Genomic DNA, 14074 nt, shown 5'->3' with positions numbered 1-14074 from the left:
TGTGCTCTGATCGGCCTCCAGAAACATCCCATAATCCCCTTAAGTCCAGTGGCCACTCTTGTCCTTGTTTTTGAATCGCTGCAGGAATGCGGATATGCCCTTTCAAAGCTCCATTTCTGACAGCAGGCTGCTTATCTGCTCCGAGACAAAGCAACCATTAGTGTGGAATGCTGTGTGAGAGAGAGAGAGAGGCGGGGGAGGAAGGGGGGTCTGCTGCTGTCTGAACTTACAAGACAGCATGCTGACATGCTCTCAGCCCCCCCCAAAACCCACTCTCTCTCCCTCCACATACACACAACACACTCCCTGTCACACTCCGCCCCCGCCCCCATTTGAAAAGCACGTTGTAGTCACTTGCATGCTGGGATAGCTGCCCATAATGCACCGCTCTCAGGGCCGCTGCAAGTGCCGCAAATGTGGCCATGCCAGTGCGCTTGAAGCTTTCAGTGTGGACAGACTGCAGCACTTTCCCTACTGCGCTCTACGAAGGCTGGTGTAACTCAAAGTGCTCTACATCTGCAAGAGTAGCCATGCCCTAAGAGGGACTGTATAGCTACTGGCTGGCTGGGTGTCCATAAAAGGGAGCTCCGCTCCCCCCCCATCCCGCTTCATTTGTCACAGGGGCCTTGTGCAAGAATCCCTGATTCACTGTTTTTAATGACTTGTGGGAAAGGGATAATTGTGAGTGCGTGACTCAGGTGGCCTTTTATAGGGTGATTGTCAGTAAATAGCAGCTGGGTTCCAGCGTGGGCACAGCCACTGACTCAGCCTGAGCTTGGGCAAGTCCCTTGACTGGCTTGGGTTTGTCAGCGGAGCCAAGGCAGAACTTCCTAGAAAGGGCGATTCTGATCTGCCAAGAGACAGCGGAGAGAGGCCCTGCAGAGAGTGAGCATTGGTTGCTTTGGGGGAGAGTTGGCGTTCAGCAGTAAAGGCAGTAGGCTTCTAAATCAGTTATCAATGGCTTCAAATAAAGAAAAACTCTAAATTCAATAAATAAGCCTTCGCTTCTAACTTTACAATAAAGAGACTGATTCTTATCTCACTTATCCCCATGTAAATTAGGTTAACTCCACTGAAGTCAGGAGAGTAAGGCAGTGGAAAACTGGTATATATCAGACAAGAATCAAGCCCCTAGCCTACTTCCCAGTGACAACCCCCCCCCATTTCGCTATGGAGGTAGAAGAGCAGCAGCAGATTGTTTAGGGTGTTGGTGGACGAGTGGAAGTGTCTCAGTTTACGGCACGGAATGTACAATGACTTGCTTTGTGTGAACAAGTGGCCAGCGTGCATACCCAGTGCAAACAGCTCATAGCCCTCAGAGCCCAAGTACAGCACCTTGGGTCCAGAACTACTGAATCACAGAGGAGAGAGAGAAATTGTTTCTAGAGATTGTTGGGAGAGCCTACCTCGGGACTGATGTCACAGGGTGACACTGGCCCTTTAAGAAGATCAGGTGCACCTCTGACTCATCAGATGCCTCCCAGTTGGGTTTAAGACAGCACCTGAGCCCTAGATGGGGGAGAGAGCTGGTGGGTCAGAGCTGTCTGGGAGTGAGAGATTGGCAGGTGCAGGATGCCTGAGAGCACAGACTGGAGGAGCAAAGGAAAGGGGCAGGTGAGAGCTGCCATGGAGAGACAGTCTGCAGAGAGCAGAAAGCCCAGTAGGCATTGGCTAGGTGGCCAGTTCCGTGGGAAGAGGGAGGCATTGGCTAGGTGGCCAGTTCCATGGGAAGAGGGAGGCATTGGCTAGGTGGCCAGTTCCGTGGCTAATCTGCTGACTGCCCTGAGCTCTACAAGCAGGGCTGGGAGGTGGAAAAGGGCTGGGTCATTGGACTCTACTTGGGCAGCAGAGTTATGCAACTGGGGCCCTGGAACAAAGGCAGGAAGGAACTGGGAACAGAATGTTCGGGGACTCATGGGTGGGTGACTTGGAAGTGACGCCCCTGGAGAAGGGAAAGGAAAATTGCTCTTGTACCTTTACAGTGGGCTTGTTGAGAATGGTTCTGCTACAAAGGTTTTGGGGGAATTACTGCACTAGTGTATGTGAATAAACTGTGGCCAGAGGTGGGACTTTGTACTAAGCACTGAGAGACTGTTGCTTTCCTGGTCAAACAGAAGGGGAAACTGAGGCAGGCACACCTGTTGTGCCACAGGTTGCGCAGAAAGGCAATCCAGGTGGGAATCACCCTCTGACACTCCTCTGCTAGTTAACCAAAGTGGAACCAGGCTGCTGGCACAGAGAATTATCAGAGCTTGTGGGGATTATCTGAGCCAGGAGCTGAAGGAAAGCCGACAAGGGAGACAAAGCTATCAGCTTTGAATGTCAGTAAGACAAATGCATCTATTTGCCGTGCAGGATTGGAAATAAAATACAGCTGACTTGGAAGAAGGACTGGTTGATATCACAGAGGTAGTAAATTCTGCAGTAGAGCATGACAGATAAAGGAGTTAAACAAAAATAGATACAAATAATCATAGCTTCCATTGTTAGCTGTGTACACCAGTATGAGCAGCTTAAAAGTAGAAACAAGTGAAATTGGCAATGGCAGCATGCCTTGGCATATAATAGTCGCGGCTGAAACATAGTTTAATGTCAAACATTTCAGCAATGTGGTGGAATAAGTCACTTGTATATGGACCGAGGACTGGGGTGCAGCAGCAGGACTGGAACAACAGAGTAGGGATCACGATGGAGGTGACTGGCAGAACTAGGAGCCAGGCCTTGGCAACACACACTTACATTTGCAAGCCTGATCTCTGGGGGGATGCTTCCTCATTCCAGATAGACAGGCCTCTGCTTCTCTCTTGAACTGGCACAGCACAGCCTGGTAGTAACAGTGCAGGCCTGCCTCACCCTGCCAAAGGGCCCACACTGGGGAGTGACCAGCCATGGCTGCATTCATTTGTGCCTTCCTATTTAATGCTTGAAATAAACTGTAGTTACTTACCTAAACAACAAATGATACACAAACACCCCACCGGGAACCTACCTGACCTGAGGCTTAAAGAGAGGGAGAGTGTGTCAGATGGCTGAGCACAGGCTCCCCTTCCTGCAGCTTGTGTGACCCCCCCCTACTGCCATGTGAGCAGAACAAGACCCATCACTGGAGTCACAGTAACAGAGGGGACCGCTCCCTGCCCTCATCTTCTTCTGTCCTCCTCCTTCCATATGTGCCCCTGTGCTCTTCTGCCACCTACCTTTCCTTCTCCTACCCAGTCTCTCCCCTCATTGCTTAGCTCATCTAGTCTAAGCTCCTGCCTGACACAGGCCATAGAAGTTCACTCAGTGATTCTTGCATCCCTTGGCAAACTGTTCCAGAGGTCAAAAACTGCATCTTATTTTCAAATTACATTTTTCTGACTTCAATTTCGAGCCACTGGATCTTGTTATGCCTTTGTCTGCGAGACTGAAGTACCCTCTGGTATCAGATATTTTCTCCCTGTTCAAGTACCTGTAGAGCATAATCAAGTCACTTATTTAGCTTCTTATCAATAACCTAAATAGCTTGAGCTTCTTAAGTCTCTTGTGCGAGGCTTGTTTTCCAGACCTCACGGCATTCTTGGAGCTCTTCTCTGAACTCCTGGCTATTTTCCAATATCCTTTCTTTAAAGTGTGGACACCAGAATTGGAGGCAGTATCCCATCAGTGGTCTCACAATGCCGGGTGTAGCCCTGGAGACTAAGCCCTCTCTTTAGTCACATTATAATTCCAGGGCAGGGTGAGCTCCCACATGCTGGCCCTAAAATCTGATCTCAAGTGACCAATTTGAGGCTCTTTGAGCAAGGTTGTGTGTACTCTAGAGCACAGCTAGACCCAAGTTCTCAAGTCCCTGCGTTCTGCACTGCTCTGGTGGAGCAGACTGGAAATTCTGCAGGTGTTTTATTTAAATCCAGAATTGGAAGATTTGTGTTGAATTAAATATGCAAATGAACAATTGCTCAGTACAGTTACTTTTATATTTTTATGCTGTCTACGTGTTTTCAGTGTGCTGTGGACTTTTGTTAATACCTGACTGTCCTGAAGATGATGTTGTGAGGAAGTTGGAGGGTTTCAAAAGTGGGTGTCTGGGATCCTGAGAGGGCAATTTGGGATTATGTGAGATTAGCAGGGTATTTCTGCCAAAACATTTTGGCAGTGAAATAGCTAAGAATGTTAACATGAGCCTGTCATCTTTAGGTTTCAGTGTGAACATTAAGTGTGACATTCAGTGTGAACAACCCCATTAAGATGTATAGAGCCATTCACACCTGTCAGAGCTATTGTTTCAATTGTCCTGCAGAATGAGGAAAACACCACAACTGTGGTTACACTTGGGCCACAGTTTCTAGGTTACCTTAGCAACCATGACTGGCAACATAACTGTCTTTTAAATTAACACTAAAATTTTGGATCCCAATACAGCAACAAGGGGTCTGGAGATTTGGTACCGTGACAAAGTTCCTCCTCTGCCTTGGTGGATCCTGCACTTACTGGTGGATTTGCTCGCCTCAGAGATTCACGGCAGCCCTCAGTTTGGCCACTTTCGTGGCTCAAATCTGCCGTTCACTCAGTTAGCCTCATCACTGGCCAGCATGGAGAAACAGAAGGAGAACAATCCCCGCAGTCTCTGCTGGTCCACCTAGTGGGTCAGGGGACAGGCCAGAGACCTTCCCCTCTGGTGGGACCCACAGTCCAGGACAACACCTCCTGTATCCAATAGGAAGTTGGGGGGAACCCAGGCCCGCCCTCTACTCCACATTCCAGCCTAGGGCCCTGTGGATCACAGCTGTCTACAGTGTTTAGTGTAACACCTGTGTGACAGCTACAACTCCCTGGGCTACTTCCCCATGGCCTCCTCCCAACACCTTCTTTATCCTCACCACTTCCTCCTGATGCCAGATAGCATTTGTACTCCTCAGTCTTCCAGCAGCATGCCCTCTCACTCTGAGCTCCATGCACGCCCCTCACTGACTGAAGTGAAGTCCTTTTAAAACCAGGTGGCCTGATGAGCCTGCCTGTCTTAATGGATTCTAGCAGCTTCTTAATTGGCTCCCGGTGTCCTAATTACCCGGCCTGCCTTAATTGGTTCCAGCAAGTTCCTGATTATTCTGGAACCACCCCTGTTACCTTACCCAGGGAAAAGGGACCTGCTTAATCTGAGGCTAATATATGTGCCTTCTGTTACCTGGAGTGCGCCAGTTTGCAGCCCCTATTCCCGCTCCTATTAGATATCCTGTTACGTTTTTGGCTGTACTTTTCCCCTCACCTTCTTATCTACGCACTCCCTATCCATGGCCCCACAAAGTCACGGGATCTCCTGGTCAGCCTCCTCCTGGCCCTGGCTAAAGTGGCTATCTATAAAACCAGGGAGAGGAGGTTGGCTGATGGGGCCTCCTGTGACTGTGGGGCCTATTTCCGATCCTCCGTCCATTCATGCATCCGGACAGAGTTCCTCTGGGCGGTGTCCTCTAGCTCCCTTGATGCCTTCAAGGTGCAATGGGTGCTGTCTGGGGTTCTCTGCTCGGTGTTCCCATCAGGTTCCCTTCATTTGACCCTTTGACCGCACTCCTGTCCCTGTTATTTCATCAGTTGTCCCCCGGAATCACTTGGCTTCCAGGTCCTATGGATCCTCCCCTGAGGCTGAGGGGGGGTCCTTTAGCAGTGGGTGGGCTTCTGCCTGCCCACTTCCTGGATCCCAGTAGGATCACTGGTGCTTAATCAACTAGTCCAGTCCATGCTCTGGTACCGGCTCAACACTCTGGTCCCGGCCCCGGGTTTCCTGACCAACCTCCGGACATCGATTCTAGAGTTCTTTTGGTCAGGAATGCACTGGGCCCCTGTTGGGGTTCTTCATCTACCCCTGAAGGAAGGAGGGCAGGGCCTGAAGTGTCTGCACACTCAGGTCCGTGTCTTCCGCCTCCAGGCCCTGCAGAGGCTCCTTTATAGTGCAGGTAGTTCGATGTGGAGCATACTGGCGCACGCCTTCCTGCGCCGCTTTCGAGGGCTCCCATATGACCAGCAGCTCCTTTATCTCCATCTGAGAGGTCTTCCGCGAGACCTCCCCGGGCTGCCGGTCTTCTACCAGGACCTCCTCCGGACCTGGAAACTGTTCTCAGCGCCAGGTCTGTGGCGGCCATCATGGGGGCAGATCTCGCAGAGCCCCTGCTACACAACCCCCAGCTCCGTGTGCAGGTGGCAGAGTCTCCCTCAGTGCGCCAGAGGTTGGTCCTGGAAGAAGTCACAAGAATTGGAGACCTCCTGGACTACGATCGGGGAGACTGGCTGGATCCCCCGACGCTCACTCAGCGCATGGGGCTCTCCAGGCCTTGTACTCCCTGACGCATACTTCAGGAGGTGAGGGCCGCTTTGCCGCCCGCTGCTCGGGTCTACTTCGACCGGGTCCTGCAAGAGGGCATGCACCGCCCATCCTCCACCCCAGGCCCTCTGGACCTTTTCATTGGACCCCTCCCCCGTGGATCTGACCAGCCCCCCCCACCCCTTCACCGTGAGCCAGCTGCATGATCTTCAGCCAGTCAGCTTCCAGACCGTGCCAAGGAAACATCTATACACGCTCGTGCTCCACACCCTTCACGTCCTCACCCTTGTGTCCCTCCCCAACACAAAGTGGCAGGACCTCCTGCCACCTCTAGAGGGTGAGGAGCCCCGGTGGGCCAGCCTATATTCCACCCTAATCCCAAGGCCCGCCAGGGATATCGGTTGGCGGCTCCTTCATGGGGCCGTGAGCACGGGCATGTACTTGGCATGGTTTACCCCCATCCCAGACACCTGCCCCTTCTGCGGCATGAGGGAGACCCTGGCGCACATTTACCTGGAGTGCGCCAGGTTGCAGCCCCTATTCTGGCTCCTCTTAGATATCCTGTTACGTTTTTGGTTGCACTTTTCCCCTCATCTTCTTATCTATGCACTCCCTGTCTGTGGCCCCACAAAGTCACTGGACCTCCTGGTCAACTTCCTCCGGCCCCTGGCTAAAGTAGCCATCTATAAAACCAGGAAGAGGAGGTTGGCCAATGGGGCCTTCTGTGACTGTGGGGCCTATTTCCGATCTTCTGTCTGTTCACGCATCCAGGCAGAATTCCTCTGGGCGGCATCCGCTGGCTCCCTTGACACCTTCGAGAAGCAGTGGGCGCTGTCCAGGGTTCTCTGCTCGGTGTTCCCGTCAGGTTCCCTTTGTTTGACCCTTTGACTGGATTCCTGTCCCTGTTATTTCATTAGTTGTCCCCCGGAATCACTTGGCTTCCAGGTCCTGTGGATCCTCCCCTTAGGCTGGGGGAGGGGTGGAGTCCTTTTCCAGGATCGCTTCCTGGATCCCAGTAGGATCACTCTCCTGTAGCTATCTGGCCTGACCCTGTCATAGTACATACCCTGGCCTTTCCTATAAGGATGAGTGGATTTCACGCACCATGACACATTCAATTATTGGCCTTTCTGCAGAGATACTCAAGGAGTGAGCTAATCAATGCCAGCTGTGATGCAGATACTTGCCTACTGGCACTGGAGTGAGGCCCCTCCCCCAGCTCATGTCACATAAGACACCCAATAACCAACAAATGATTACTTTTGCCACTACAGGGCAGAGCTAGACTCGACCTGGCAATTTAGAGGTGAGCACTTTACCGGTCTTGGCTATTTCCCAAATTGCTTTTTGTTTCATAAAATGACTGCATTTTACTTCTAGCTTTCACTAAGGGATCTCAGCTCCTGCTGATTTCTGTCCGTGGAATCTTAGTGCTTTGAAGCTACACAGAGGTGACCTGCAAAGGATTTGTTTAATACAAACAAATATTTATGTCCATTTTGCTTCTTTCTAATGGATAAATAGGCCTGTCATGATTGGGGGATGATATTTTTTCCACAAAGAAGTTTTTCCTGCTTGTTTTTTTACCTTTGAAATGTCAAGTCCTCATTTCACTACTTCTCCAACCACCATAAAATCTACCTGGATAGAAAAGATGTGAATTTGTAATGTAAAAAATGGAAGACTCTTTCAGGGCTTCTCTGCTCACAAGATAAGAAGCAAGGGGCGGGGGGTAGCAGCATGAACCCTTTTCTTATCCTTTGCAGGCCACCTTTTGACGACAAAGCTCCCTTTGAGATACCATAGTTAATACACAAAACTTTGTGGGTCATCTTCCCCGTCACATATAGTAGGATTTTCTTTTCATGCTTCCATGGGCCCCTCTTACGCTGGTGCCTACACAGCAGCTTCAGAGAGAGAGAGAGAAAGTTGCGTTTTTAGCCTTTGGACATGTTTACCATTGCAAATGCATCAGCAGCTGATAGCGAAATGAGGAAATGAGCGTCCTAGCTGGTAGAAATGAGGCAGCCTCAAGCTGTCAAGTGCAGCAGGCTCTGTGGGTGGATGCATGCACACCAGACAGATATACTTGAGCTGCTGCCTGTTTGTCTAGTGGCATCAGTGTATGCTGTTGCGTTGCACTAACGTGGCGTTGTTATGTGATGATGTCCCACACTGATGCAGCATTATGAGGTGAGGCTGCTATATCACAACACAGCTCTGCATCGCCAGTTACTCACTCGCTTTAATTGCCCTGCAAGCGACAGTTGGGGGCATAGCACTCTCGCCTGTATTCTGGGATGGCTTTAGCCATCACTGAGCACTGCCGTGCCTGTCTCTGCAGGTTAATAGAGATTATTAATAATACTCCTTTATCCTCTGTTACTACTTTGCATTGAGAAGCTCCATGTGGTTTACAAACGTGAAAGAATTAAGCCTCTTGACTCCGTTATGAGAATGGAGAAACCCAATGTCAGTCCTTCACCACTTGCTCATGTAAGGATCTGTGCACATGCCAGCTGCTTTGCCCATCCCGTGCTGTCATGACCCCGTTTCTCGCATGGACTCAACTGCTGTGGCTGGCGGGATTTTCGTGGGCTTTCTAGTTAACCTTGGCCCAGCTGCAGTGAAGGCAGTTTGGTTTAATAATCTCTACACAAATTGCTCAGAGGAGGGATGCTTGCTGCAGCTCTGGGAATTGTGAAGAGAAATCCTCATGACTGATATTGGAATTCCCTGCATAGCTTTAGTGCCACTACAATAAAACAGATAATTAGTCATATGATTGTTCTTGCTGATAGATTCAGTCTAACAAGAAGGTCAGCTGCACTTGCTCTCGCAATGGGGGCTGTGTGTACGTGTGTGCGCACATGTGCTTGCTTGTCCTATTTTAATCAGGAGCAGAATATCTTCTCATAGGTCAGTGATGGCTGCTAGCAGCACCGTCCCCACTCTGGGTTTTCGACTTAAAGAGAAAATAAACAGATTGCAGTAATTGGAAGGCCTTTGACTATTCATTGTTGCCACTTTGGCCTCAGTAATTTAGGAGGAATCAGTTGAGAGCTTGGTAATAAACAATGGGTCAGATCCTCAACTGGTGTAAATTGGCATAGTTCTGTTGAATTCAGTGTAGCTATCCCAATTTACACCAGCTGAGGAACTGGCCCTGATGATTTAATCCTGAATTTGGCTTTTGCTGAGCCCTAAACTAATATGTGCTTTCATTCTGTATGCATATATAACCCTCACCTTCCTTCCTTCCTTCCTTTTCCTCCGGGCTGCCCTATTGAGCCTCCCCTGGCAGTGGCCTTGTGCATCTCATTTCCCCCCTGTGGATGTGCGAGCAATGCATTTTTTGGCTAATAGCTTCCAACCTGTTCTCCGTGCATCCTGCTGACATGACAATGGAACTTTGAAGCCACCATTAGCTTATTTTCTACCGCTCAGATCCTTCGACTCCCTAACGTTCCAAACACCTTGATTTTTGGTAGGCCCCTCAGGGTATGTCTATGCTGCAATTAGACACCCTTGGCTGGCCCAGGCCAGCTGATTCAGGCTCAGGCTAAGGGGCTATTTAATTATGGTGTCGATGTTTGGGGTCAGGATGGAGTCTGGGTTCTAGGAACGTGCAAGGTGGGAGGGTCCTAGAGTCTGGGCTCCATTCTGACCCCAAACATCTACACCACAGATAAACAGCCCCTTACCTGCAAGCCTGAGTCAGCTGGCACACGCCAGCTGCTAGTTTTTAACTGAACTGTAGACATATGCTAAGTGCATAGGCACCGCAGTGATGGGTGGTTAGGAATACGTAGACAGAAAGACATCACTTTTCTGCTATGAACATGGAACATTCCATTTTTATAGTGATGTGGGAGGTCGGAAGTCAATAAAGATGTACCAGAACCTACTTTGGGGAAAGTTGGCTTTATACGACCTTTACACCTCTGGGATTCTGGAACCCAATTCAAGCCCCATCATAAGCTAGAGCAGCTCTGGGTTTGCTCTAATTTACACCCTCCCTGAGGGATCTCATCTAGCAGCCCAGGAGAGCCAGACTGTAGAGGTGCCCTACTATAGTACACCCTTTCCTCCTTAATACAATCTTGAGCTCAAGGGGAGGATTGGTATAGGGCCTTTATGCTGGCTCTGTGCCACAGGGGGAATCCCACTGTACCAGGGGCAGTCAGGTGAGAAGATTTAGCTGCTAAAACCCAGAATCAAGTCACTATTTCCCAATTCCTATTGTTCTCTCTGTACACAGTTCTGCAGCTGCAGTTAGAGCAGGGTGTGGCTGGGAGAGGGAGAGCAAAGGAATAAAACTCATACCAGCTCAAAATGAAAAGCAGTCCCAAAGGGATCTGTAGGGTTACATAACTGAGTGTAACAGCATTACGGTAACCAGCGAGGAATTCTAAACTCTGTCAGATTAATGGGCATCCAGTGGGCCTGCAATGAAGATCCACTGGCTGTCCTGACTCTGATTCGGAAATTGTATCCATTACACTTTGTGAGCTGTGCCAGAGCCCTCCTAACATGAGGAATGGGGGCTTTAGTTAGTGACTGACAGGATTCCCAGGCATGTAGACAAGGCACTTGATGAAAATATACACCCAGCATTCCATACTGATTAGGGATGTCTGTGGAAAGCTACTGACCTTGGGGAGTTCTCTTTGCCTCCAGCACCAAATGGGCCCCAAAATACCAATATGTAACATCTTCCCAAAGGGGCAAAATGTAATCCCTTTCCACTTGGCTGTGCTTGCTGTCTCACAACCAAAACAATCCTTACATGTGTCCAGTGAGTTAGAATATACATTGCCATGGCCCAATAGTCAGAATCTGTCACTAACCTAACATATGTTTTACTGGCTGAGGTTGTGTAACCCGACATGTAACCTCCTCTCCTACAAAGCCCGTGTTCCTGAGCTATTGTGTTCCTCTTTCACTCACTACAGTTGTTATTCCAGTGTTTTGCATATTAATAACAATAATTAGTACTTTCTACAGAAATCCTCCTTCTTCCAGGATCTCAAAGCACTTTGCAAACCTCACAATCGCCCTGTGAAGGAGGTCCCATTACCTTCCTTTTAAAGAGAACAAACAAAGGCTTGGCGAGGTTAGCTAACTTGCCCAGTGTCTCACAGCAAAGCAATTGTAATATTTGTGAAATTACAGTTTTCCTGACTCCTAGTCCCTTGCTCTCACCTCCTTCTTCTGTGTATTGGCAGTACCTCCTTCTTCTGTGTATTGGCATTATCAAGATATTCTTTGTTTGTTCCTACATCTATTCCATGTGTTCCTCTCCTGTGGCAGATGTAGCATATTTAATATCTGGAAAGAGAATCCTACTCATTCTAGTCCCTATCAACCCTTGCCAGATGATGCATGGAGCAGCCACAATGCTAATCCGCTTGCTTAACCATTTAGGCCTGGATGGGAAAGTGCCACCAAGGTGGTCAGCCAGGGTGAATATCCCAAAGGAAAGGGATGGGGCTTTGCAAAAGTACAGGTGCACACGTCCCCCTAGCTATTGGCAAAAGCAGAACATTAAAACAGAGCATACCCCACGGGGGCAGAGAGGGGTTTAGGGAAAGTAACTAGCCTTGTACCATGAGTTGATGGCACCAGCAATCATACAGCAATTTCTGGTGGCCTGTACATCCACATTCTACCTTGGGAAGAGAATACCCACATTTCCATTTCTTCATCCCAGAGACACAAGAAGATGATGTCCTGCAAAACAAATGAGGAACTTGCACTTGCTGGCAGGTCAGTATTGAGAATTATTCATCCCTGTCTCCTCTCTTTAAATAGCACTGACATCCTCAGATGATCAGTGGGGAGTGGTCTACTTTGATGGAAGTCTAAGCTTTCCACAAGCAAGTGGAAGGGCTTCCTGAGTCAACCTGCCCTTTTTCATTCATTAGTGTCTGGCAGAACTTTTCCATTAAAATTGGACGGGGAGAGGGAACCAAAAAACCTAAACCCTGCAAAGGTAAAATAAATGCGGTAGCTATTGTGATGTCTGAATGCTGCAGTCATATGCTTTCCCTGGTGGCTGAATCAAGGATCAGCATTATTGGTGGCCAGTCTGGAGGGAACTAGAAACAGCAGAGGACAAGATAAAAAAACTAGAAGGAAAAACCTGTCCAGAGGGAAGAGAGAGGAGGCTCTGTCCATAGAAGACACAACAGCAGGTTGACAGAGCCCATCTGCAACAAAGAGTACAGAGTGATCTAGTTAGTAACTGCGGGGAGAGCTGGGTCTGTGCATGCTGGAATGTCTCTTTCACTGGTTCTGAACATCAGCGTCACAAACACTTTGTCTGTGGCTGGTTGGCTGCTGAAGGGTTGGGTTAAATACGGTACAGTATTGTCAAAAAATGTCTATTGTTGTGAATGGGAGTTACATTTAATTTCTATAAACAGAGACCACATGCTGCATCAGGGAAGACGTAACATACATATCTCAACACAAATGGGTTGTGTACTTGTCTTTGCAAGTGAGTTGTCATGAACGAAGATAAATGTCCTGTGGGACCAAAACTCTTCTGTTATGTGTGCAACTTGTGCAATTTTAGCTCCTTCCACATTTTTGCAGGGATATATTTCTCATTTATTTTATTTATTGGATCAAAATCTTACAACCATTAAATTGGCTTAACGGGGAATGGAAAGGTTTTCAGTGGAATCCAGGACTTCACCATTGGTGAACCTGAAATGATTCTGGGAGTCCGATAAAGAGACAAACGTTCAAATGCTGCTGGTGGTCCAAATCATTTGAACTTTTATTGATCTGGAAAATGGGCTGAAAAACTTGCAAGAAATGTCTCTCTCATCAGATTTCTTGATGGATGAACTGTTCTGCAGGAACAGCCTCACTCTTGGGATTTTGGTGCATCCGCTTCAGGACGAAACCAGGATGTGCCATGAAAATGACTCTACCTCGTGCTGCTTTGTGACCAGGAATAGCATTGATTGGCCCTGTCTTGAAGAGCTTACAGTCAGTGTCTCTGTGTTTGTACACTGCCTAGCACAATGGTTGGTCCTTATCCACTACTGTAATAAATGTAAGACTAATAATGCCTCATATGGCCTGATGGTTCATTCCAATGAAGAGACATTCACTTAAATTGCTGTCCATGTGTACATGGTCATGCAGCATGGAAGGGGTAAACCTGAAAAGGCCTGCATTCTGCCTCTCAAAAATCTGTGTGCTCCACCAGATTTCAGGCTATCTGCCTTCTGAAAAGACAGCAAGTTTTGGTCCCTGGGTTTTATATATTTATATTTGTCTTCAATGGGACTATCTGGGATAATCTCGTGGCAGTGCAGTGGGAAACACAGATGGAGTCACAAGATCACTCCTGGATGGAAGGTGCTGGAGCGGGAGTGTATTCAAAGCCTAGACAGGGAGTGAGCCTCTGCTTTCCAGAGGTTCTTTCAGCCCACTGAAGAAGCCAGGTTGATGCTGAGCTCTGGAGGAAGCAAAGTCCAGGCCAGCCCTGCTGGGTTGGAGAATCTCCAAAACATGGAGCTTTGAAGGGCGTTTGGAGGATCATTATAGGCGGAGCTTGCAGTGTCCTTTATGGCTCCCATGTCTGTAAACCTGCAAAGGAAACGAAGCATGTTTGCAGAGGTGGTACTGCTCAGGTCTGTTAGTGAGAGAGACAGAGCATGCTTTAGCCCATCATAAGAGTAAATCCAACACTGGGTGGAACACTCATTCTTCTGTTATTAAAGAGCAGGTAAACGGTGCTGAACTGACAGCCCTGAAAAA

This window comes from Caretta caretta, chromosome 7 (assembly GCF_965140235.1).
Source record: "Caretta caretta isolate rCarCar2 chromosome 7, rCarCar1.hap1, whole genome shotgun sequence".
Taxonomy (NCBI): domain Eukaryota; kingdom Metazoa; phylum Chordata; order Testudines; family Cheloniidae; genus Caretta; species Caretta caretta.
This window is presented reverse-complemented; position numbering follows the sequence as displayed.